The sequence below is a fragment of the Medicago sativa genome, chromosome 2 (genome assembly GCF_051527215.1).
Source record: "Medicago sativa cultivar Bolivia chromosome 2, Bolivia_mono, whole genome shotgun sequence".
Lineage (NCBI taxonomy): Eukaryota > Viridiplantae > Streptophyta > Magnoliopsida > Fabales > Fabaceae > Medicago > Medicago sativa.
This window is the reverse complement of record NC_140750.1, coordinates 88836942-88859876: the sequence shown is the minus strand read 5'-3', so window position 1 is coordinate 88859876 and position 22935 is coordinate 88836942. Positions and strand designations below refer to the sequence as shown.

Genomic DNA, 22935 nt, shown 5'->3' with positions numbered 1-22935 from the left:
GCCACATTATGGCCTTCCTACTAAAAAAGGGTCGAAAACGAGTAATGTCCCAAATTCACGAGGAGATTTTCTTAACCTCCATTTTGGCTGAATTTTTAGAGAATGCAAAAAAATCCCATGGAAGTCGTAGCTATGTTGTTTACCTATCCAACGACTTGTCCCATGCTAAGATTCAATACAAACCGGCCACTTTATGGCTTTCCTTCCAAAAAAGGGTCGAAAACGAGTAATGTCCTAAATTAACGAGGGGATTTTCTAAACCTCCATTTTGGCTGAATTTTTAGAGAATGCAAAAATATCCCATGGAAGTCGTAGTTATGTTGTTTACCTATCCAACGAATTGTCACATGCTAAGATTCAATACAAATCGGCCACTTTATGGCCTTCCTAGTAAAAATGGGTCGAAAACGAGTAATGTGCTAAATTAACGAGGAGATTTTCTTAACCTCCATTTTGGCCAAATTTCACTACTACAAAATATATATTTAACATCATAGGAGTTTTTGTTTTCACATCAGCACAGAAAATATCTGAAGGGAAAATTACACACAGTGAGTTTTTACATCAGTTGACATAAGCACATGATGGGAATTCCTAATAGCATATAACATTTACATCAGTGCATAATTGAAATGATGGGAAAAACACGCGGTGGCATTTTTGCAATTTAAGTGAAAATTTTGACTATCTTATTCACATCAGTGGTTAGAAGTTAGAACTACCTGAAGTCAAAACAAATTTTCAACCTTATCCTTTCCTCCATTTGTAAAACGCATCACACGTTGTATCTTTTTCACTCAGTCAAAAAACGCTCGCTTTGCTGTTCAATCGGAACACTCGCCGTCCAAGCCCTTGGTTGTTCAATCGACTCCTCTCAATCGGTGAGTTCTCTCTCTCTCTCTCTCTCTCTCTCTCTCTCTCTCTCTCTCTCTCTCTCTCTCTAAATTTTCAATTGAAACCCTAACCCCTTTACTGTTAAAATAAAATCGTGAAACCCTAATCCTTTTCAATCAGTGGAACACGATTTTACAAATTACAAATTAGGGATGATTTTCAATCAGTGGAACACGATTTGGATATGAATTGGGTTTTATTAGTTTCATGTGTTTGTTGGTTTGTTTGTCAGATTTGATGAAATTAAAATTTTGTAGCTTAAATTTTGAACTGGGTGTTCTTATTGAGGTTCAGTTGTTTGTTAGATTTGATGAAGATAAAATCGTACTTTTTTTTTGTAGCTTGAATTTTGAATTGGGTGTTTTTAGGATTTGTTTAGTTTTAGGTATCAACCATATAAAATGGTTAGGGAAAAAAGTGTCAACTACTCTGTTTATTTTTTTTATCAGTAGCAATGGAGTTCAATATTCTGGGATTTACAAGTCCACTTGACATAAATTAAGAACAAAAGAAAAAAAATTATGCCATGAAATTAGGAATAAGTTTTAGTTCTTTGTACCTTGCTGCAGATTTGTTACTTAGTTTCCTTTTATCAGGACAGATTTTAAGCCATTAGTGTAGCTCTATTATTGGAAAGTAGTAATAAGGAATAGTCTATATAATGTAAATACATTGTACAATTGTCACCATAGAATGATGTTTACGATATTTCCTTTCAACTAACGGTATATTTTCCCTAGTAAGTAATAACAACCAGAGTAAGAGATGCCTGACAGGACAAGTGACTTGAAAATGTAACATAAATAATTAAATTATTGAATGAGGAATTGAGTGTATTTAAGGTACATATGTGATATATTGAGTACTCAGGCTTAATTTCTCATGTTTTTTAAGGGTAAAATATAAATAAGCATTTAAATAGGTTTTAGATTATATGATTATCTCAGGTATAACTTCTCAGACATAACTTCTTCAGGGCACAACTTGAAATAAAACTAGAATGCTGGGATGGTTTACTTTGAAGCTGTAGCGTTTTAGGACCTTGACACTTGCCAGGTTCACTTGTTTATCATGTTTGTTTATCATGTTTGTTTATCATAAGAGTGTTAATTTCTCCTATTATAGTGTAAATTTCTCCTATTATAGTGTAAATATTTCAATGTAATTGTTTATATGATTGATGATTTATTCTGTAACAAATATGATAAAGGGATCCCTTTTAGATAGTGGTTCTGTCTTTGATAGAATGTAAGCTTGTAATCTTCATGAAGGTTGTCTATTACAAGCTGAGCAGCTTCCATGAAATTTGTGTGGAGAGTTTCAGCTTCGAGCATTTGTACTTTATTCTAATGTTCTACATATGATCAGTCCAATTAAATAGGGGTAATAACAAAAAGAAAATAAATTGTTATGAATGTCAAACTCTTGTGCATGTTGGTGTTTTGATTAGTGTTTTTAAGATTGTAATGGTCCTTTTAGTGATGCATGTAGTCAACCCTTGCTTCCAATTCTGAGTGCAGAAAACTCAAACCTTGGGGTAGTTTCAAGTATAGATCACTCTTAGTTTTGTAGATTTTCTAGATGTGCTTTTCTTCTTAGTTTTCTATTTAGTACTATATGTGTATTTGTTGCTCATCTAAATTACTCCCTCCGTTTCAAAATGAGTGTCACTTTAGCCAAAAAAAATTGTTTCAAAATGAATGTCGTTTTACATTTCCAATACAACTTTAATTTTTTTCTTCCAACTTTACCCTCTCAAACTTTTCTCTCACACAATTTTCAATGCAACTTTAAGTTTGTCTTTTTCTAATAAAGTAAGGACAGTTTAGTAAAAGCGTTGTATCCAATGATTATTTCATTCCATTTCTTAATCTGTGTGCCAAAGCCTAAAGCGACACTCATTTTGAAACGGAGGGAGTAAGATTTAGGGGCTATAGTTGAAAAATGAATATAGGATATTTACTTGTTCATGTCAGTTCAGTCAAGTTAGTTAAGGAATATATAATAGCAATATTTGAAAGCCACACCGACAAAGTAACTATAAAAAATTGATAAGTAAACCCATTATGCACTACTACAAAATATATATCAAGTTGAATATAATAATCTTCAGTTTTACTCTACTAGTATGTTTATTGCTTAATGTGTGAAATTCATGTACATCTGAGTTTATTATTATTTTTTCTCATGTTTTTTTGAATAATTATGAATTATTGAGTGAGAAGGTTAATCGTATGATGTTTAAGTTTCATTGTTTGACCACTGCCAATTATCATTATTATGGCTTAAAACACTTTCCCTTCCTCGCTTTTGATTTCATTTTTGTAGATTTCGTTTGATTTGACTGTCCTTCTCACTTTACAAAAACTTCTTCTCGATCGAGCACTACCTGTACGAGAAAGGAGTATCAGTGATCTTCATCGTCCTTATATTCTCACAGCAAGCAAGTATCAACTCAGATAAGGTTTGTGTTTTTTCTTCTTCTTACTTCACCATGTATGTTGGAGCAGTTACCCATGTTCAAGGAAATCAACTACCTTGTGTGTTTCAAGTATTGCTTACAATCAATGCTCCATTTCTTTGAGTCCCACCACTGTTGTGCTTACAAAGTGTTCGACGTATGGGATTTTTGTACTGTGATCCTTACTCTTTGTTTTCGATTGTCACATTGTAAATCTCGGATGCTCCTTGATTGCTGATATTGTTTATTATTACGTGACTTGTCCAGCTCAATTCTCTCTTTTGGTTGATGCTGATGTTAGGGGATTTACTGCCCCACGTTTAGTTTGTCTTCTTTTTCAGGCTTCGACCCTATGTAATTAAAAAAAAACTTAGCCACCATACTCACAATGACAGTTTTTGCGTGTCATCTAAGAGATTTCTAGCTAGTAGTAATCTCGTACCTCCGCGTAAGTAGTTACGTAGCTTAAGCACCAAGTTTTTTACTTGGTCAAACTCCAAGTCTTCTAAGTTCTAATAGTTATGTAGGCATCACAATTCCTTTATAAAAATGGTCATTCATTTGTAGCCAAGAAAGCAACCTAATGGCAATGATTGTGGATACTATGTGATGAAGAATATGCTAGATATCATCTCTGCTAATATTACTAAGTCTTGGATGGAGGTATTTTAATTTTATGATAACATGTTTATACTACATGTATTGTCAAATATAAACATATCCTTATTAATATTAATTACTTATATTAACCTACACATTGTAGGTCTTCAATGATCCAACGCCATTAACTGATGATGACTTATATGATTTGCGAAACCAATGGGCAACTTGTTTTCTTGACTTGTATAAGGCTTAGGATTTACATGGTATGTTTCAAAGCCAATCTCATAATTTGACATTTGTAGAGAGTAGAATTTTGAACGGACTTGTATCTGTGTTAATGTGTGGTGGTTTTGGTGTGTCAAGTGCGTCTGCAGTTGAGATAACTTTTTCAATTGATTTGTTTTTTTTTTTTGTAGCTGAAAATTGATTATGATGTGGCTGAGATGAGACATTGCCGATGCTTACGACTGAGATGAGATGAGATGCTTTTTGCAGCTGAAGTTTAGCGTATTTACGATGATGATTCTGCTGTGGATTATTTTTTGTTTGAAATTTCTACTTAAGTTGTTGGATTATTTCTACCTATATTGTATTCAGATGCCTCTTTTCTAGCTTGGAATATTGACGTGGAAAATTGAGGATTGATTATGTAATATCCAATTAGATAATATAACTCTTTTTTTGCATTAAAATTATCCATAATTTGTTTTCATATTATTACTATAAAAAAAAAGCAGGGGTCAAGCTTATTTGATAAGCCATTTAAAAAAAATTAAAAAAAAATTTATTTCACTACAGTGGATTTGAAAAAACTGATGTGAAATATACGTATTTAACTTCAGTGTCGAACGTACAACTGATGTGAAAACTGTTGGGTTAATTTTCAAAGTGCGTCTATTACATCAGTGCAAGCGGACCTGATGTAGAAATTCAATATTTCACATCAGTTGAAACCTGATGTGAAAGGATACTGACTTACCACATCATATCGGTTTACATCGGTTAGAAACTGATGTAAAAAGTCAATTCCAACTGATGTAAAAACTAATTTCTGTAGTAGTGTTTTTACAGAATGCAAAAAAAATCCCATGGAAGTCGTAGCTATATTGTTTACCTATCCAACGAATTGTCCCATGCTAAGATTCAATACAAACCGGCCACTTTATGGCCTTCCTTCTAAAAAAGGGTCGAAAATGAGTAATGTCCTAAATTAACGAGGGGATTTTCTTAACCTCCATTTTGGCTGAATATTTAGAGAATGCAAAAATATCCCATGGAAGTCGTAGTTATGTTGTTTACCTATCCAACGAATTGTCACATGCTAAGATTCAATACAAATCGGCCACTTTAAGGCCTTCCTAGTAAAAATGGGTCGAAAACGAGTAATGTCCTAAATTAACGAGGAGTTTTTCCTAACCTCCATTTTGGCCTAATTTTTAGAGAATGCAAAAATATCCCATGGAAGTCGTTGTTATGTTGTTTACCTATCCAACGAATTGTCGCATGCTAAGATTAAATGCAAATCGGCCACTTTATGGCCTTCCTAGTAAAAAAGGGTCGAAAACGAGTAATGTCCTAGATTAACGAGGGGATTTTCTTAACCTCCATTTTGGCCGAATTTTTAGAGAATGCAAAAATATCCTATGGAAGTCGTAGTTATGTTGTTTACCTATCCAACGAATTGTCACATGCTAAGATTCAATACAAATCGGCCACTTTATGGCCTTCCTAGTAAAAAAGGGTCGAAAACGAGTAATGTCCTAGATTAACGAGGGGATTTTCTTAACCTCCATTTTGGCCGAATTTTTAGAGAATGCAAAAATATCCTATGGAAGTCGTAGTTATGTTGTTTACCTATCCAACGAATTGTCACATGCTAAGATTCAATACAAATTGCCCACTTTATGGCCTTCCTAGTAAAAATGGGTCGAAAACGAGTAATGTCCCAAATTAACGAGGAGATTTTCTTAACCTCCATTTTGGCTGAATTTTTAAGAAATGCAAAAATATCCCATGGAAGTCGTAGCTATGTTGTTTACCTATCCAACGAATTGTCCCATGTTAAGATTCAATGCAAACCGGCCACATTATGGCCTTCCTACTAAAAAAGGGTCGAAAACGAGTAATGTCCCAAATTCACGAGGAGATTTTCTTAACCTCCATTTTGGCTGAATTTTTAGAGAATGCAAAAAAATCCAATGGAAGTCGTAGCTATGTTGTTTACCTATCCAACGAATTGTCCCATGCTAAGATTCAATACAAACCGGCCACTTTATGGCCTTCCTTCTAAAAAAGGGTCGAAAATGAGTAATGTCCTAAATTAACGAGGGGATTTTCTTAACCTCCATTTTGGCTGAATTTTTAGAGAATGCAAAAATATCCCATGGAAGTCGTAGTTATGTTGTTTACCTATCCAACGAATTGTCACATGCTAAGATTCAATACAAATCGGCCACTTTATGGCCTTCCTAGTAAAAATGGGTCGAAAACGAGCAATGTCCGAAATTAACGAGGAGATTTCCTTAACCTCCATTTTGGCCGTATTTTTAGAGAATGCAAAAATATCCCATGGAAGTCGTAGTTATGTTGTTTACCTATCCAACGAATTGTCACATGCTAAGATTCAATACAAATCGGCCACTTTATGGCCTTCCTAGTAAAAATGGGTCGAAAACGAGTAATGTGCTAAATTAACGAGGAGATTTTCTTAACCTCCATTTTGGCCAAATTTTTACAGAATGCAAAAAAAATCCCATGGAAGTCGTAGCTATATTGTTTACCTATCCAACGAATTGTCCCATGCTAAGATTCAATACAAACCGGCCACTTTATGGCCTTCCTTCTAAAAAAGGGTCGAAAACGAGTAATGTCCTAAATTAACGAGGGGATTTTCTAAACCTCCATTTTGGCTGAATTTTTAGAGAATGCAAAAATATCCCATGGAAGTCGTAGTTATGTTGTTTACCTATCCAACGAATTGTCACATGCTAAGATTCAATACAAATCGGCCACTTTATGGCCTTCCTAGTAAAAATGGGTCGAAAACGAGCAATGTCCGAAATTAACGAGGAGATTTCCTTAACCTCCATTTTGGCCGTATTTTTAGAGAATGCAAAAATATCCCATGGAAGTCGTAGTTATGTTGTTTACCTATCCAACGAATTGTCACATGCTAAGATTCAATACAAATCGGCCACTTTATGGCCTTCCTAGTAAAAATGGGTCGAAAACGAGTAATGTGCTAAATTAACGAGGAGATTTTCTTAACCTCCATTTTGGCCAAATTTTTACAGAATGCAAAAAAAATCCCATGGAAGTCGTAGCTATATTGTTTACCTATCCAACGAATTGTCCCATGCTAAGATTCAATACAAACCGGCCACTTTATGGCCTTCCTTCTAAAAAAGGGTCGAAAACGAGTAATGTCCTAAATTAACGAGGGGATTTTCTTAACATCCATTTTGGCTGAATTTTTAGAGAATGCAAAAATATCCCATGGAAGTCGTAGTTATGTTGTTTACCTATCCAACGAATTGTCACATGCTAAGATTCAATACAAATCGGCCACTTTAAGGCCTTCCTAGTAAAAATGGGTCGAAAACGAGTAATGTCCTAAATTAACGAGGAGTTTTTCCTAACCTCCATTTTGGCCGAATTTTTAGAGAATGCAAAAATATCCCATGGAAGTCGTTGTTATGTTGTTTACCTATCCAACGAATTGTCACATGCTAAGATTAAATGCAAATCGGCCACTTTATGGCCTTCCTAGTAAAAAAGGGTCGAAACGAGTAATGTCCTAGATTAACGAGGGGATTTTCTTAACCTCCATTTTGGCCGAATTTTTAGAGAATGCAAAAATATCCCATGGAAGTCGTAGTTATGTTGTTTACCTATCCAACGAATTGTCACATGCTAAGATTCAATACAAATCGGCCACTTTATGGCCTTCCTAGTAAAAATGGGTCGAAAACGAGTAATGTCCTAAATTAACGAGGAGATTTTCTTAACCTCCATTTTGGCCGAATTTTTAGAGAATGCAAAAATATCCCATGGAAGTCGTAGTTATGTTGTTTACCTATCCAACAAATGGTCACACGCTAAGATTCAATGCAAATCAGCCACATTATGGCCTTCCTACTAAAAAAGGGTCGAAAACGAGTAATGTCCCAAACTGACAAGGAGATTTTCTTAACCTCCATTTTGGCTGAATTTTTAGAGAATGCAAAAAAATCCCATGGAAGTCGTAGCTATATTGTTTACCTATCCAACGAATGGTCCCATGCTAAGATTCAATACAAATCGGCCACTTTATGGCCTTCCTAGTAAAAATGGGTCGAAAACGAGCAATGTCCGAAATTAACGAGGAGATTTCCTTAACCTCCATTTTGGCCGTATTTTTAGAGAATGCAAAAATATCCCATGGAAGTCGTAGTTATGTTGTTTACCTATCCAACGAATTGTCACATGCTAAGATTCAATACAAATCGGCCACTTTATGGCCTTCCTAGTAAAAATGGGTCGAAAACGAGTAATGTCCTAAATTAACGAGGAGATTTTCTTAACCTCCATTTTGGCCAAATTTTTACAGAATGCAAAAAAAATCTCATGGAAGTCGTAGCTATATTGTTTACCTATCCAACGAATTGTCCCATGCTAAGATTCAATACAAACCGGCCACTTTATGGCCTTCCTTCTAAAAAAGGGTCGAAAATGAGTAATGTCCTAAATTAACGAGGGGATTTTCTTAACCTCCATTTTGGCTGAATTTTTAGAGAATGCAAAAATATCCCATGGAAGTCGTAGTTATGTTGTTTACCTATCCAACGAATTGTCACATGCTAAGATTCAATACAAATCGGCCACTTTATGGCCTTCCTAGTAAAAATGGGTCGAAAACGAGCAATGTCCGAAATTAACGAGGAGATTTCCTTAACCTCCATTTTGGCCGTATTTTTAGAGAATGCAAAAATATCCCATGGAAGTCGTAGTTATGTTGTTTACCTATCCAACGAATTGTCACATGCTAAGATTCAATACAAATCGGCCACTTTATGGCCTTCCTAGTAAAAATGGGTCGAAAACGAGTAATGTCCTAAATTAACGAGGAGATTTTCTTAACCTCCATTTTGGCCGAATTTTTAGAGAATGCAAAAATATCCCATGGAAGTCGTAGTTATGTTGTTTACCTATCCAACAAATGGTCACACGCTAAGATTCAATGCAAATCAGCCACATTATGGCCTTCCTACTAAAAAAGGGTCGAAAACGAGTAATGTCCCAAACTGACAAGGAGATTTTCTTAACCTCCATTTTGGCTGAATTTTTAGAGAATGCAAAAAAATCCCATGGAAGTCGTAGCTATATTGTTTACCTATCCAACGAATGGTCCCATGCTAAGATTCAATACAAATCGGCCACTTTATGGCCTTCCTAGTAAAAATGGGTCGAAAACGAGCAATGTCCGAAATTAACGAGGAGATTTCCTTAACCTCCATTTTGGCCGTATTTTTAGAGAATGCAAAAATATCCCATGGAAGTCGTAGTTATGTTGTTTACCTATCCAACGAATTGTCACATGCTAAGATTCAATACAAATCGGCCACTTTATGGCCTTCCTAGTAAAAATGGGTCGAAAACGAGTAATGTCCTAAATTAACGAGGAGATTTTCTTAACCTCCATTTTGGCCAAATTTTTACAGAATGCAAAAAAAATCTCATGGAAGTCGTAGCTATATTGTTTACCTATCCAACGAATTGTCCCATGCTAAGATTCAATACAAACCGGCCACTTTATGGCCTTCCTTCTAAAAAAGGGTCGAAAATGAGTAATGTCCTAAATTAACGAGGGGATTTTCTTAACCTCCATTTTGGCTGAATTTTTAGAGAATGCAAAAATATCCCATGGAAGTCGTAGTTATGTTGTTTACCTATCCAACGAATTGTCACATGCTAAGATTCAATACAAATCGGCCACTTTATGGCCTTCCTAGTAAAAATGGGTCGAAAACGAGCAATGTCCGAAATTAACGAGGAGATTTCCTTAACCTCCATTTTGGCCGTATTTTTAGAGAATGCAAAAATATCCCATGGAAGTCGTAGTTATGTTGTTTACCTATCCAACGAATTGTCACATGCTAAGATTCAATACAAATCGGCCACTTTATGGCCTTCCTAGTAAAAATGGGTCGAAAACGAGTAATGTGCTAAATTAACGAGGAGATTTTCTTAACCTCCATTTTGGCCAAATTTTTACAGAATGCAAAAAAAATCTCATGGAAGTCGTAGCTATATTGTTTACCTATCCAACGAATTGTCCCATGCTAAGATTCAATACAAACCGGCCACTTTATGGCCTTCCTTCTAAAAAAGGGTCGAAAATGAGTAATGTCCTAAATTAACGAGGGGATTTTCTTAACCTCCATTTTGGCTGAATTTTTAGAGAATGGAAAAATATCCCATGGAAGTCGTAGTTATGTTGTTTACCTATCCAACGAATTGTCACATGCTAAGATTCAATACAAATCGGCCACTTTAAGGCCTTCCTAGTAAAAATGGGTCGAAAACGAGTAATGTCCTAAATTAACGAGGAGTTTTTCCTAACCTCCATTTTGGCCTAATTTTTAGAGAATGCAAAAATATCCCACGGAAGTCGTTGTTATGTTGTTTACCTATCCAACGAATTGTCACATGCTAAGATTAAATGCAAATCGGCCACTTTATGGCCTTCCTAGTAAAAAAGGGTCGAAAACGAGTAATGTCCTAGATTAACGAGGGGATTTTCTTAACCTCCATTTTGGCCGAATTTTTAGAGAATGCAAAAATATCCTATGGAAGTCGTAGTTATGTTGTTTACCTATCCAACGAATTGTCACATGCTAAGATTCAATAAAAATCGGCCACTTTATGGCCTTCCTAGTAAAAAAGGGTCGAAAACGAGTAATGTCCTAGATTAACGAGGGGATTTTCTTAACCTCCATTTTGGCCGAATTTTTAGAGAATGCAAAAATATCCTATGGAAGTCGTAGTTATGTTGTTTACCTATCCAACGAATTGTCACATGCTAAGATTCAATACAAATTGCCCACTTTATGGCCTTCCTAGTAAAAATGGGTCGAAAACGAGTAATGTCCCAAATTAACGAGGAGATTTTCTTAACCTCCATTTTGGCTGAATTTTTAAGAAATGCAAAAATATCCCATGGAAGTCGTAGCTATGTTGTTTACCTATCCAACGAATTGTCCCATGTTAAGATTCAATGCAAACCGGCCACATTATGGCCTTCCTACTAAAAAAGGGTCGAAAACGAGTAATGTCCCAAATTCACGAGGAGATTTTCTTAACCTCCATTTTGGCTGAATTTTTAGAGAATGCAAAAAAATCCCATGGAAGTCGTAGCTATGTTGTTTACCTATCCAACGACTTGTCCCATGCTAAGATTCAATACAAACCGGCCACTTTATGGCTTTCCTTCCAAAAAAGGGTCGAAAACGAGTAATGTCCTAAATTAACGAGGGGATTTTCTAAACCTCCATTTTGGCTGAATTTTTAGAGAATGCAAAAATATCCCATGGAAGTCGTAGTTATGTTGTTTACCTATCCAACGAATTGTCACATGCTAAGATTCAATACAAATCGGCCACTTTATGGCCTTCCTAGTAAAAATGGGTCGAAAACGAGCAATGTCCGAAATTAACGAGGAGATTTCCTTAACCTCCATTTTGGCCGTATTTTTAGAGAATGCAAAAATATCCCATGGAAGTCGTAGTTATGTTGTTTACCTATCCAACGAATTGTCACATGCTAAGATTCAATACAAATCGGCCACTTTATGGCCTTCCTAGTAAAAATGGGTCGAAAACGAGTAATGTGCTAAATTAACGAGGAGATTTTCTTAACCTCCATTTTGGCCAAATTTTTACAGAATGCAAAAAAAATCCCATGGAAGTCGTAGCTATATTGTTTACCTATCCAACGAATTGTCCCATGCTAAGATTCAATACAAACCGGCCACTTTATGGCCTTCCTTCTAAAAAAGGGTCGAAAACGAGTAATGTCCTAAATTAACGAGGGGATTTTCTTAACCTCCATTTTGGCCGAATTTTTAGAGAATGCAAAAATATCCCATGGAAGTCGTAGTTATGTTGTTTACCTATCCAACGAATTGTCACATGCTAAGATTCAATACAAATCGGCTACTTTATGGCCTTCCTAGTAAAAATGGGTCGAAAACGAGTAATGTCCTAAATTAACGAGGAGATTTTCTTAACCTCCATTTTGGCCGAATTTTTAGAGAATGCAAAAATATCCCATGGAAGTCGTAGTTATGTTGTTTACCTATCCAACAAATGGTCACACGCTAAGATTCAATGCAAATCAGCCACATTATGGCCTTCCTACTAAAAAAGGGTCGAAAACGAGTAATGTCCCAAACTGACAAGGAGATTTTCTTAACCTCCATTTTGGCTGAATTTTTAGAGAATGCAAAAAAATCCCATGGAAGTCGTAGCTATATTGTTTACCTATCCAACGAATGGTCCCATGCTAAGATTCAATACAAATCGGCCACTTTATGGCCTTCCTAGTAAAAATGGGTCGAAAACGAGCAATGTCCGAAATTAACGAGGAGATTTCCTTAACCTCCATTTTGGCCGTATTTTTAGAGAATGCAAAAATATCCCATGGAAGTCGTAGTTATGTTGTTTACCTATCCAACGAATTGTCACATGCTAAGATTCAATACAAATCGGCCACTTTATGGCCTTCCTAGTAAAAATGGGTCGAAAACGAGTAATGTCCTAAATTAACGAGGAGATTTTCTTAACCTCCATTTTGGCCAAATTTTTAAAGAATGCAAAAAAAATCCCATGGAAGTCGTAGCTATATTGTTTACCTATCCAACGAATTGTCCCATGCTAAGATTCAATACAAACCGGCCACTTTATGGCCTTCCTTCTAAAAAAGGGTCGAAAACGAGTAATGTCCTAAATTAACGAGGGGATTTTCTTAACCTCCATTTTGGCTGAATTTTTAGAGAATGCAAAAATATCCCATGGAAGTCGTAGTTATGTTGTTTACCTATCCAACGAATTGTCACATGCTAAGATTCAATACAAATCGGCCACTTTAAGGCCTTCCTAGTAAAAATGGGTCGAAAACGAGTAATGTCCTAAATTAACGAGGAGTTTTTCCTAACCTCCATTTTGGCCGAATTTTTAGAGAATGCAAAAATATCCCATGGAAGTCGTTGTTATGTTGTTTACCTATCCAACGAATTGTCACATGCTAAGATTAAATGCAAATCGGCCACTTTATGGCCTTCCTAGTAAAAAAGGGTCGAAACGAGTAATGTCCTAGATTAACGAGGGGATTTTCTTAACCTCCATTTTGGCCGAATTTTTAGAGAATGCAAAAATATCCCATGGAAGTCGTAGTTATGTTGTTTACCTATCCAACGAATTGTCACATGCTAAGATTCAATACAAATCGGCCACTTTATGGCCTTCCTAGTAAAAATGGGTCGAAAACGAGTAATGTCCTAAATTAACGAGGAGATTTTCTTAACCTCCATTTTGGCCGAATTTTTTGAGAATGCAAAAATATCCCATGGAAGTCGTAGTTATGTTGTTTACCTATCCAACAAATGGTCACACGCTAAGATTCAATGCAAATCAGCCACATTATGGCCTTCCTACTAAAAAAGGGTCGAAAACGAGTAATGTCCTAAATTAACGAGGAGATTTTCTAAACCTCCATTTTGGCCAAATTTTAAGAGAATGCAAAAATATCCCATGGAAGTCATAGTTATGTTGTTTACCTATCCAACGAATTGTCACACGCTAAGATTCAATACAAATCGGCCACATTATGGCCTTCCTACTAAAAAAGGGTCGAAAACGAGTAATGTCCCAAATTAACGAGGAGATTTTCTTAACCTCCATTTTGGCTGAATTTTTATAGAATGCAAAAATATCCCATGGAAGTCGTAGTTATGTTGTTTACCTATCCAATGAATTGTCACATGCTAAGATTCAATACAAATTGCCCACTTTAAGGCCTTCCTAGTAAAAATGGGTCGAAAACGAGTAATGTCCTAAATTAACGAGGAGATTTTCTTAACCTCCATTTTGGCCAAATTTTTAGAGAATGCAAAAATATCCCATGGAAGTCATAGTTATGTTGTTTATCTATCCAACGAATTGTCACACGCTAAGATTCAATGCAAATCAGCCACATTATGGCCTTCCTACTAAAAAAGGGTCGAAAACGAGTAATGTCCCAAATTAACGAGGAGATTTTCTTAACCTCCATTTTGGCTGAATTTTTAGAGAATGCAAAAATATCTCATGGAAGTCGTAGTTATGTTGTTTACCTATCCAATGAATTGTCACATGCTAAGATTCAATACAAATTGCCCACTTTATGGCCTTCCTAGTAAGAAAGGGTCGAAAACGAGTAATGTCCTAGATTAACGAGGGGATTTTCTTAACCTCCATTTTGGCCGAATTTTTAGAGAATGCAAAAATATCCCATGGAAGTCGTAGTTATGTTGTTTACCTATCCAACGAATTGTCACATGCTAAGATTCAATACAAATCGGCCACTTTATGGCCTTCCTAGTAAAAATGGGTCGAAAACGAGTAATGTCCTAAATTAACGAGGAGATTTTCTTAACCTCCATTTTGGCCAAATTTTTACAGAATGCAAAAAAATCCCATGGAAGTCGTAGCTATATTGTTTACCTATCCAACGAATTGTCCCATGCTAAGATTCAATACAAACCGGCCACTTTATGGCCTTCCTTCTAAAAAAGGGTCGAAAATGAGTAATGTCCTAAATTAACGAGGGGATTTTCTTAACCTCCATTTTGGCTGAATTTTTAGAGAATGCAAAAATATCCCATGGAAGTCGTAGTTATGTTGTTTACCTATCCAACGAATTGTCACATGCTAAGATTCAATACAAATCGGCCACTTTAAGGCCTTCCTAGTAAAAATGGGTCGAAAACGAGTAATGTCCTAAATTAACGAGGAGTTTTTCCTAACCTCCATTTTGGCCGAATTTTTAGAGAATGCAAAAATATCCCATGGAAGTCGTTGTTATGTTGTTTACCTATCCAACGAATTGTCACATGCTAAGATTAAATGCAAATCGGCCACTTTATGGCCTTCCTAGTAAAAAAGGGTCGAAACGAGTAATGTCCTAGATTAACGAGGGGATTTTCTTAACCTCCATTTTGGCCGAATTTTTAGAGAATGCAAAAATATCCCATGGAAGTCGTAGTTATGTTGTTTACCTATCCAACGAATTGTCACATGCTAAGATTCAATACAAATCGGCCACTTTATGGCCTTCCTAGTAAAAATGGGTCGAAAACGAGTAATGTCCTAAATTAACGAGGAGATTTTCTTAACCTCCATTTTGGCCGAATTTTTTGAGAATGCAAAAATATCCCATGGAAGTCGTAGTTATGTTGTTTACCTATCCAACAAATGGTCACACGCTAAGATTCAATGCAAATCAGCCACATTATGGCCTTCCTACTAAAAAAGGGTCGAAAACGAGTAATGTCCTAAATTAACGAGGAGATTTTCTAAACCTCCATTTTGGCCAAATTTTAAGAGAATGCAAAAATATCCCATGGAAGTCATAGTTATGTTGTTTACCTATCCAACGAATTGTCACACGCTAAGATTCAATACAAATCGGCCACATTATGGCCTTCCTACTAAAAAAGGGTCGAAAACGAGTAATGTCCCAAATTAACGAGGAGATTTTCTTAACCTCCATTTTGGCTGAATTTTTATAGAATGCAAAAATATCCCATGGAAGTCGTAGTTATGTTGTTTACCTATCCAATGAATTGTCACATGCTAAGATTCAATACAAATTGCCCACTTTAAGGCCTTCCTAGTAAAAATGGGTCGAAAACGAGTAATGTCCTAAATTAACGAGGAGATTTTCTTAACCTCCATTTTGGCCAAATTTTTAGAGAATGCAAAAATATCCCATGGAAGTCATAGTTATGTTGTTTATCTATCCAACGAATTGTCACACGCTAAGATTCAATGCAAATCAGCCACATTATGGCCTTCCTACTAAAAAAGGGTCGAAAACGAGTAATGTCCCAAATTAACGAGGAGATTTTCTTAACCTCCATTTTGGCTGAATTTTTAGAGAATGCAAAAATATCTCATGGAAGTCGTAGTTATGTTGTTTACCTATCCAATGAATTGTCACATGCTAAGATTCAATACAAATTGCCCACTTTATGGCCTTCCTAGTAAGAAAGGGTCGAAAACGAGTAATGTCCTAGATTAACGAGGGGATTTTCTTAACCTCCATTTTGGCCGAATTTTTAGAGAATGCAAAAATATCCCATGGAAGTCGTAGTTATGTTGTTTACCTATCCAACGAATTGTCACATGCTAAGATTCAATACAAATCGGCCACTTTATGGCCTTCCTAGTAAAAATGGGTCGAAAACGAGTAATGTCCTAAATTAACGAGGAGATTTTCTTAACCTCCATTTTGGCCAAATTTTTACAGAATGCAAAAAAATCCCATGGAAGTCGTAGCTATATTGTTTACCTATCCAACGAATTGTCCCATGCTAAGATTCAATACAAACCGGCCACTTTATGGCCTTCCTTCTAAAAAAGGGTCGAAAATGAGTAATGTCCTAAATTAACGAGGGGATTTTCTTAACCTCCATTTTGGCTGAATTTTTAGAGAATGCAAAAATATCCCATGGAAGTCGTAGTTATGTTGTTTACCTATCCAACGAATTGTCACATGCTAAGATTCAATACAAATCGGCCACTTTAAGGCCTTCCTAGTAAAAATGGGTCGAAAACGAGTAATGTCCTAAATTAACGAGGAGTTTTTCCTAACCTCCATTTTGGCCTAATTTTTAGAGAATGCAAAAATATCCCATGGAAGTCGTTGTTATGTTGTTTACCTATCCAACGAATTGTCACATGCTAAGATTAAATGCAAATCGGCCACTTTATGGCCTTCCTAGTAAAAAAGGGTCGAAAACGAGTAATGTCCTAGATTAACGAGGGGATTTTCTTAACCTCCATTTTGGCCGAATTTTTAGAGAATGCAAAAATATCCTATGGAAGTCGTAGTTATGTTGTTTACCTATCCAACGAATGGTCACATGCTAAGATTCAATACAAATCGGCCACTTTATGGCCTTCCTAGTAAAAATGGGTCAAAAACGAGTAATGTCCTAAATTAACGAGGAGATTTTCTAAACCTCCATTTTGGCCAAATTTTTAGAGAATGCAAAAATATCCCATGGAAATCATAGTTATGTTGTTTACCTATCCAACGAATTGTCACACGCTAAGATTCAATGCAAATCGGCCACATTATGGCCTTCCTACTAAAAAAGGGTCGAAAACGAGTAATGTCCCAAATTAACGAGGAGATTTTCTTAACCTCCATTTTGGCTGAATTTTTAGAGAATGCAAAAATATCGCATGGAAGTCGTAGTTATGTTGTTTACCTATCCAATGAATTGTCACACGCTAAGATTCAATACAAATTGCCCACTTTATGGCCTTCCTAGTAAAAATGGGTCGAAAACGAGTAATGTCCCAAATTAACGAGGAGATTTTCTTAACCTCCATTTTGGCTGAATTTTTAAGAAATGCAAAAATATCCCATGGAAGTCGTAGCTATGTTGTTTACCTATCCAACGAATTGTCCCATGTTAAGATTCAATGCAAACCGGCCACATTATGGCCTTCCTACTAAAAAAGGGTCGAAAACGAGTAATGTCCCAAATTCACGAGGAGATTTTCTTAACCTCCATTTTGGCTGAATTTTTAGAGAATGCAAAAAAATCCCATGGAAGTCGTAGCTATGTTGTTTACCTATCCAACGACTTGTCCCATGCTAAGATTCAATACAAACCGGCCACTTTATGGCTTTCCTTCCAAAAAAGGGTCGAAAACGAGTAATGTCCTAAATTAACGAGGGGATTTTCTAAACCTCCATTTTGGCTGAATTTTTAGAGAATGCAAAAATATCCCATGGAAGTCGTAGTTATGTTGTTTACCTATCCAACGAATTGTCACATGCTAAGATTCAATACAAATCGGCCACTTTATGGCCTTCCTAGTAAAAATGGGTCGAAAACGAGCAATGTCCGAAATTAACGAGGAGATTTCCTTAACCTCCATTTTGGCCGTATTTTTAGAGAATGCAAAAATATCCCATGGAAGTCGTAGTTATGTTGTTTACCTATCCAACGAATTGTCACATGCTAAGATTCAATACAAATCGGCCACTTTATGGCCTTCCTAGTAAAAATGGGTCGAAAACGAGTAATGTCCTAAATTAACGAGGAGATTTTCTTAACCTCCATTTTGGCCAAATTTTTACAGAATGCAAAAAAAATCCCATGGAAGTCGTAGCTATATTGTTTACCTATCCAACGAATTGTCCCATGCTAAGATTCAATACAAACCGGCCACTTTATGGCCTTCCTTCTAAAAAAGGGTCGAAAACGAGTAATGTCCTAAATTAACGAGGGGATTTTCTTAACCTCCATTTTGGCTGAATTTTAAGAGAATGCAAAAATATCCCATGGAAGTCGTAGTTATGTTGTTTACCTATCCAACGAATTGTCACATGCTAAGATTCAATACAAATCGGCCACTTTAAGGCCTTCCTAGTAAAAATGGGTCGAAAACGAGTAATGTCCTAAATTAACGAGGAGTTTTTCCTAACCTCCATTTTGGCCTAATTTTTAGAGAATGCAAAAATATCCCATGGAAGTCGTTGTTATGTTGTTTACCTATCCAACGAATTGTCACATGCTAAGATTAAATGCAAATCGGCCACTTTATGGCCTTCCTAGTAAAAAAGGGTCGAAAACGAGTAATGTCCTAGATTAACGAGGGGATTTTCTTAACCTCCATTTTGGCCGAATTTTTAGAGAATGCAAAAATATCCCATGGAAGTCGTAGTTATGTTGTTTACCTATTCAACGAATTGTCACATGCTAAGATTCAATACAAATAGGCTACTTTATGGCCTTCCTAGTAAAAATGGGTCGAAAACGAGTAATGTCCTAAATTAACGAGGAGATTTTCTAAACCTCCATTTTGGCCAAATTTTTAGAGAATGCAAAAATATCCCATGGAAGTCATAGTTATGTTGTTTACCTATCCAACAAATTGTAACACGCTAAGATTCAATGCAAATCGGCCACATTATGGCCTTCCTAGTAAAAAAGGGTCGAAAACGAGTAATGTCCCAAATTAACGAGGAGATTTTCTTAACCTCCATTTTGGCTGAATTTTTAAGAAATGCAAAAATATCCCATGGAAGTCGTAGCTATGTTGTTTACCTATCCAACGAATGGTCACATGCTAAGATTCAATACAAATCGGCCACTTTATGGCCTTCCTAGTAAAAATGGGTCAAAAACGAGTAATGTCCTAAATTAACGAGGAGATTTTCTAAACCTCCATTTTGGCCAAATTTTTAGAGAATGCAAAAATATCCCATGGAAATCATAGTTATGTTGTTTACCTATCCAACGAATTGTCACACGCTAAGATTCAATGCAAATCGGCCACATTATGGCCTTCCTACTAAAAAAGGGTCGAAAACGAGTAATGTCCCAAATTAACGAGGGGATTTTCTTAACCTCCATTTTGGCTGAATTTTTAAGAAATGCAAAAATATCCCATGGAAGTCGTAGCTATGTTGTTTACCTATCCAACGAATTGTCCCATGTTAAGATTCAATGCAAACCGGCCACATTATGGCCTTCCTACTAAAAAAGGGTCGAAAACGAGTAATGTCCCAAATTCACGAGGAGATTTTCTTAACCTCCATTTTGGCTGAATTTTTAGAGAATGCAAAAAAATCCCATGGAAGTCGTAGCTATGTTGTTTACCTATCCAACGACTTGTCCCATGCTAAGATTCAATACAAACCGGCCACTTTATGGCTTTCCTTCCAAAAAAGGGTCGAAAACGAGTAATGTCCTAAATTAACGAGGGGATTTTCTAAACCTCCATTTTGGCTGAATTTTTAGAGAATGCAAAAATATCCCATGGAAGTCGTAGTTATGTTGTTTACCTATCCAACGAATTGTCACATGCTAAGATTCAATACAAATCGGCCACTTTATGGCCTTCCTAGTAAAAATGGGTCGAAAACGAGCAATGTCCGAAATTAACGAGGAGATTTCCTTAACCTCCATTTTGGCCGTATTTTTAGAGAATGCAAAAATATCCCATGGAAGTCGTAGTTATGTTGTTTACCTATCCAACGAATTGTCACATGCTAAGATTCAATACAAATCGGCCACTTTATGGCCTTCCTAGTAAAAATGGGTCGAAAACGAGTAATGTCCCAAATTAACGAGGAGATTTTCTTAACCTCCATTTTGGCTGAATTTTTAGAGAATGCAAAAATATCTCATGGAAGTCGTAGTTATGTTGTTTACCTATCCAATGAATTGTCACATGCTAAGATTCAATACAAATTGCCCACTTTATGGCCTTCCTAGTAAGAAAGGGTCAAAAACGAGTAATGTCCTAGATTAACGAGGGGATTTTCTTAACCTCCATTTTGGCCGAATTTTTAGAGAATGCAAAAATATCCCATGGAAGTCGTAGTTATGTTGTTTACCTATCCAACGAATTGTCACATGCTAAGATTCAATACAAATCGGCCACTTTATGGCCTTCCTAGTAAAAATGGGTCGAAAACGAGTAATGTCCTAAATTAACGAGGAGATTTTCTTAACCTCCATTTTGGCCAAATTTTTACAGAATGCAAAAAAATCCCATGGAAGTCGTAGCTATATTGTTTACCTATCCAACGAATTGTCCCATGCTAAGATTCAATACAAACCGGCCACTTTATGGCCTTCCTTCTAAAAAAGGGTCGAAAATGAGTAATGTCCTAAATTAACGAGGGGATTTTCTTAACCTCCATTTTGGCTGAATTTTTAGAGAATGCAAAAATATCCCATGGAAGTCGTAGTTATGTTGTTTACCTATCCAACGAATTGTCACATGCTAAGATTCAATACAAATCGGCCACTTTAAGGCCTTCCTAGTAAAAATGGGTCGAAAACGAGTAATGTCCTAAATTAACGAGGAGTTTTTCCTAACCTCCATTTTGGCCTAATTTTTAGAGAATGCAAAAATATCCCATGGAAGTCGTTGTTATGTTGTTTACCTATCCAACGAATTGTCACATGCTAAGATTAAATGCAAATCGGCCACTTTATGGCCTTCCTAGTAAAAAAGGGTCGAAAACGAGTAATGTCCTAGATTAACGAGGGGATTTTCTTAACCTCCATTTTGGCCGAATTTTTAGAGAATGCAAAAATATCCTATGGAAGTCGTAGTTATGTTGTTTACCTATCCAACGAATGGTCACATGCTAAGATTCAATACAAATCGGCCACTTTATGGCCTTCCTAGTAAAAATGGGTCAAAAACGAGTAATGTCCTAAATTAACGAGGAGATTTTCTAAACCTCCATTTTGGCCAAATTTTTAGAGAATGCAAAAATATCCCATGGAAATCATAGTTATGTTGTTTACCTATCCAACGAATTGTCACACGCTAAGATTCAATGCAAATCGGCCACATTATGGCCTTCCTACTAAAAAAGGGTCGAAAACGAGTAATGTCCCAAATTAACGAGGAGATTTTCTTAACCTCCATTTTGGCTGAATTTTTAGAGAATGCAAAAATATCGCATGGAAGTCGTAGTTATGTTGTTTACCTATCCAATGAATTGTCACACGCTAAGATTCAATACAAATTGCCCACTTTATGGCCTTCCTAGTAAAAATGGGTCGAAAACGAGTAATGTCCCAAATTAACGAGGAGATTTTCTTAACCTCCATTTTGGCTGAATTTTTAAGAAATGCAAAAATATCCCATGGAAGTCGTAGCTATGTTGTTTACCTATCCAACGAATTGTCCCATGTTAAGATTCAATGCAAACCGGCCACATTATGGCCTTCCTACTAAAAAAGGGTCGAAAACGAGTAATGTCCCAAATTCACGAGGAGATTTTCTTAACCTCCATTTTGGCTGAATTTTTAGAGAATGCAAAAAAATCCCATGGAAGTCGTAGCTATGTTGTTTACCTATCCAACGACTTGTCCCATGCTAAGATTCAATACAAACCGGCCACTTTATGGCTTTCCTTCCAAAAAAGGGTCGAAAACGAGTAATGTCCTAAATTAACGAGGGGATTTTCTAAACCTCCATTTTGGCTGAATTTTTAGAGAATGCAAAAATATCCCATGGAAGTCGTAGTTATGTTGTTTACCTATCCAACGAATTGTCACATGCTAAGATTCAATACAAATCGGCCACTTTATGGCCTTCCTAGTAAAAATGGGTCGAAAACGAGCAATGTCCGAAATTAACGAGGAGATTTCCTTAACCTCCATTTTGGCCGTATTTTTAGAGAATGCAAAAATATCCCATGGAAGTCGTAGTTATGTTGTTTACCTATCCAACGAATTGTCACATGCTAAGATTCAATACAAATCGGCCACTTTATGGCCTTCCTAGTAAAAATGGGTCGAAAACGAGTAATGTCCTAAATTAACGAGGAGATTTTCTTAACCTCCATTTTGGCCAAATTTTTACAGAATGCAAAAAAAATCCCATGGAAGTCGTAGCTATATTGTTTACCTATCCAACGAATTGTCCCATGCTAAGATTCAATACAAACCGGCCACTTTATGGCCTTCCTTCTAAAAAAGGGTCGAAAACGAGTAATGTCCTAAATTAACGAGGGGATTTTCTTAACCTCCATTTTGGCTGAATTTTAAGAGAATGCAAAAATATCCCATGGAAGTCGTAGTTATGTTGTTTACCTATCCAACGAATTGTCACATGCTAAGATTCAATACAAATCGGCCACTTTAAGGCCTTCCTAGTAAAAATGGGTCGAAAACGAGTAATGTCCTAAAT

General features: G+C 36.2%; 1 long non-coding RNA gene across 5 annotated transcripts; it reads left to right on the top strand.

Annotated features, from left to right (window-relative positions):
* Positions 1–715: 715 nt before the first annotated feature.
* On the top strand, positions 716–4650 carry LOC146951649 (uncharacterized). 5 transcript variants are annotated; one of them, XR_015027971.1, is made up of 5 exons: positions 716–881; positions 1871–1950; positions 3223–3358; positions 4119–4221; positions 4375–4650. It is a non-coding gene; the product is annotated as an uncharacterized LOC146951649 (long non-coding RNA). The 5 variants fall into 5 exon arrangements; XR_015027974.1 differs by lacking the exons at positions 4119–4221; positions 4375–4650 and adding an exon at positions 3923–4015 and having other exon boundaries at positions 719–881; XR_015027973.1 differs by lacking the exons at positions 4119–4221; positions 4375–4650 and adding an exon at positions 3623–3717 and having other exon boundaries at positions 719–881.
* Positions 4651–22935: the final 18285 nt, after the last annotated feature.